General features: G+C 50.1%; 1 long non-coding RNA gene across 1 annotated transcript; it reads right to left on the bottom strand.

Annotated features, from left to right (window-relative positions):
* Positions 1 to 202: 202 nt before the first annotated feature.
* On the bottom strand, positions 203 to 3,864 carry LOC138446072 (uncharacterized). The gene is made up of 2 exons (XR_011259123.1): positions 3,797 to 3,864; positions 203 to 2,513 (listed from the first exon to the last, which is right to left on the bottom strand). It is a non-coding gene; the product is annotated as an uncharacterized lncRNA (long non-coding RNA).
* Between the last annotated feature and the right edge of the window lie 578 nt (positions 3,865 to 4,442).

Here is a 4,442-nt window from a genome sequence, read left to right as displayed (position 1 = left end):
CAACTGCGTTCACGCAGGAGCCAGGCCACCTGACCAGACCAGTCCTGTCCCTGGGCCCTGAATCGGCTAATGCAAGCGCGTGTTTTGCAGCTGGTCTATATCCGAGGAGTTGATTTCAGATAACCCTGCAAAACAGGAAGCAAAGGCTATAATTTTATAGAACTATCTGGCCATCAATGCATGAAGAATAACAATCCTAAGATTTTTAAGTGGAAGGAAAAAGAATTTAATGTTAGAAGTTTTACATATCTTTTCCCTGTAGTTTGTCAGTCTTCACTGGGGCAGACATGGGGGAAGAGGAAAGATCAAAAGTTGCCCAAGCAAATAAGTAACTAAAAAACCCCTCAGACCCCCACCCCCAAGACAAAGGTGACATGGTGAGAAGTCAGTTCACTTCCCTCTGTAACACATCTTCCTTGAAGGAAAACAGAAAGGCTTATTTGGCAAAGTCAAAGTGAAAGCTAGTATAATCGTTGAACATGAAAGAAAAAATTAGAATAGTGGAGAGAAGGTTGGTCCTTTCCCACAGCATCTCGGGGCCAAGGGCAGAAGTGCCACGTGACAGGCTGTACCCTCTGCATGTGGGGAGGTGGGCTCTGAGGCAGGACCACCCATCCAGCCTGCAGGCCCAGTTCCCCTTCCCTGACACTGCCCAGCCCCCCAAAGATAGCCAAGAACACTGCACCTAAAATCCCCCTCATTTCTACACAAACTGAATCTGAACACGCCTCAGCAGCTCTGTCTGTACTGGAGCAAAACCAGCCATCCAGGAAGCCCCAGACCCCACCCGAGCTTATGGACGTTGGCTGAGGCCCCCAGAGCCGCCAGCCGTCCTGTCCAGCCACTAACACATGCTCTCGGGCCTGGCATGAAGGTGTTGCATGAGAGAAAGAGGCAGAAAACAGCCCTCATAGACGGACGGCTCAGCATGCTGACTGTACTCTGCACCCGTCCAATTTCTGCCATCATTAATCATCTTCAAAGTTTGTTTCTGAGAGCAGAGTAGGGGCGGGGTGGGGGTCGGGCATAACCCCTGGCCCTGACAGCCCTGACACTCAGAAAACTCCCTCCTCTGTCAAAAGGTTAGAGGTCAAAGGTCAGAGATAGTTGAGATGGACGCGGACTGTGAGCCCAGCCCCAGCAGTTACTTCCACATCCTGAGACGGAACCTGGTCTGGGTCTTGACAGAAACCCAGGAAGGGCATCTGGAAGTGCATCTTCTGTGTATCCACAACCTTCGTTTAAGCAGAAGAAACACACCAGGACCGCATGTGGCCCTCCATGCTGTGTTGTAGACATGCCCATGGACTCGGGGGCACAGCTCTTGGCCCCCCCCCACCTGCCATATCTGCATCCCAGGGGCCCAGGTACTGGACAGGTAAGACGTCCGCACAACACGACCCCCAACCTCCCACCTGCTATATGTCACTGCTTCCTTTTCTCAGAACTTCACATTCCCCTTGATCCCAAATAACTCCATCATCATTTTCACATTTTCAGCTGAAATGTTTCACTCTGGAGAAATCTAAGTAAGTGTGAGGCCGGGGATCAGCAGGAACTGGGCAGGCACCCCATGTGCTCCGTGTGTCCTGTTTGTGCCACGGGAACGTCCCTCATTCATGGCACAGTGGGATGCTCTCCTGTCTTCTTCTTCTTAGAAAAACCATCCTCTGGTCATCAGGGGACAGTGTCTGGTGAAGAAACCAGGGGCTCCTCTCGTCTGATGGGCAGCCAGCCCAGGACAGTAGGTCGGTCCCCTCTTCCCAGAACCTGACCCACTGTCGGGCAAGGAGAAAGAAAGTCATTTTAATGTGCCCCACACTAAGGCTTCCACCCTCCCCCCAGTGTAGAACAGCCTCTGTACCAGGTGGGTCTCTACGATTGGACCCCTGTGCCCCCAAACAAAAGAGCAATGGGAAGTCACTGGGCTGATAATGTCTGCATCTAAGTTTTCTCCTTCAAAACACTGCACATCTCCCAGGACAGTCTGTAGGCGACACTGTGACAGAGAAGCCGACACAAGTGACCTGGACACCGCGTGCAAAGAGGAAGGTCATGGTCACTGTTAAGTGGTGAAAGTTCATGGAAGGAGCAAGCCCCATCCCCCCCACCCCCACCCCCACCCCCGCCAACTCCTGGGCTCAGGGCCTCCCAAAGCATTTGTTTGCTTTAACCAGAAAAGTTATAATCTTCTAATGCAACTTGAAATCACTTTGTATAATGTTCTAATATGGTTTTCCTCACATAGAACAGCGCTTAAACCCCACGCGACCCTTGTAACAGCCAAGGATACGCCCCACAAGCCCATTATCAAAGGACAGCCATCCTCCCAGAGAACCTCATTTGGGTTTGGCGGTGCCTTTGATGTGAATGAAATGCAAACCCGAGGGCCCAGCTGCTGGGTGTTGCACAGACACCCCGGGGTCACCGGCTCCATGTAATCTCCTGCTGGAGTCTCGAGGATGTGAGTCAGCCCTTCTCTCTGATGTCACTTCCACGGCAGTCAGCAGCAGCTAGAATGCAGATAAAGTTCTATAAGCACAAACCTGGCAACAAGACACACTTTCAATTTTGCACGAAAAGACTCAGCTGTTAGACACAGCTGAAACCTCAAGATCAAAATTAAGCAACAACCTGTAGAATGCGAAGGAGCTGCTATAGTGGTGCATGTGGTAAAGAATCTGCCTGTCAGGCAGGAGACCCAGGTTCTATTGCTGGGTTGGGAAGATCCCCTGGAAAAGCGAATGGCTACCCGCCCCAGTATTCTTGCCTGGAGAATCCCAAGGACAGAGGAGCCTGGCAGGCTATAGTCCATGGGGTCACAAAGAGTCGAACACAACTCAAGCAACTCAGCACGTAGGATGCAAAAGAGATAGGAACAATTGAACAAGATGTGGGGAAAGAGGAGGAACAGGGTGCATTTAGATGGAGTGAGTCCACCTTGCTTAGGGAGTCACACGGCACTCTGTTTCTAAGTGTGTGTTGAAAAGTACCCTACAAATGTACTTGAGACATGATCACTTTGTAGCTTTAAAATGTCTCTCTGAAACGGAACTTGCTAAAAACATTCTGGACTAGCATTTGAAATTTAACTTCAGCCTTAACTACAGTAAATCTTATTGCAAAAAAATAATAATAATGACACTAGATCAATGGGTTTTTTGGTTACTTAAATAGACTCCAAGTTTTAAATTGTTCACCAAATGTGATACGAATTACCTTATCACCAAACATGATAAGGTAAAGTGTAACAGGTTTATGAAATGCTTTCTAATCATACAACAAATGATTAGGTTCCAAATGTTCTTTCTTTTTCAGTAGTTTGTCTGTCTACATGTCAGCCTGATTAGGTAGGACAGCTCCCCACACGCTGATTCTTGTTTAATAGAAGTGGTTGGTGGGTCTGTGCTGGAGATGGATCACAGCAGTCCTGCCCATTCTGTGGGTGTGGAGGGAGCTTTGTGCCTGTGTGTAAACATGAGAAGTTTCTGTGGGGAAGGGCATGTGCCGGTCTCCAGAGGTGCCCTGAATGAAGGAAGACTGAGAGCCCCTCGACCCTTGCAATGCCAGCACCTCAGTGCATCCTGGTTTGTTCTGTCTATGTGCGTATTTATCCGTCAGCTAGTGTTTGTTGAGTGCCTGTGTGGGATCCAGTGATGCGCCCCCATCCTCAGAGCTCTTGGGCTAATTTGGAAACAGGGGTGGCAAGAGAGGCCAGAGAAGAAGTTCAGCCACCAAGCCAGCAAGTGTGACTTTCTGTCACAGCCCAGGTGTCAGGAGGAGGTGGGGCCCATACCCAATCTGCTCCGATCTGTCACAGTTACTGTCCCGAGCTGCCTGCAAGCCACCATCTTCAGGCTGGGCCTGGGCCCCAGACACAGTTCCAGGGTGCTTTCTGTCCTTGACTTTCTTAGTGATGAGATGGGCCATTCCTGCCCTAGACCTGGAGTCAGCCAAACCCCCAGGAAGCTCTGGTCTCCTGTCAGAAAACAGTGTTTACAGATCACAGACAGGATGCCAGGGATTCAAAATTCAGTATTTTTAAAGTGATAAAAAGAGACTCCAGTTTTACATGGGATGTTTAGTTTCCATAAGCACACAGTTTGATAAAGGTAGTGTTCCTCGGGACAGCTAAGGTGACGGGCAGAAGATGGTCAGCTCTGCACCACACCCGAGCCCAGCAGCCTCACCCAGCCACCCGTGCCTTCTCTCCAGTCCAGGCAGAGCGAGCATGTGCTCCTCCAGACGAAGTGGGGAGACACTCCTGGTGCTCCCTGCACAATGCACCACAACTCACTGAACTGAACAGGATCGCAAGGTGCCCCGGTGATCGTGCGGAGCAACAAGACAGTCCTCACAAACGGAGACGCTTCCTGGAAAATCATCAGTTCATAAATACACAGAGCTGTGGGCTTCCCTGGTGGCTCCATGGTACAGAATCT

The sequence above is a fragment of the Ovis canadensis genome, chromosome 9 (assembly GCF_042477335.2).
Source record: "Ovis canadensis isolate MfBH-ARS-UI-01 breed Bighorn chromosome 9, ARS-UI_OviCan_v2, whole genome shotgun sequence".
Classification (NCBI taxonomy): Eukaryota; Metazoa; Chordata; class Mammalia; order Artiodactyla; family Bovidae; genus Ovis; species Ovis canadensis.
This window is presented reverse-complemented; position numbering and strand designations above follow the sequence as displayed.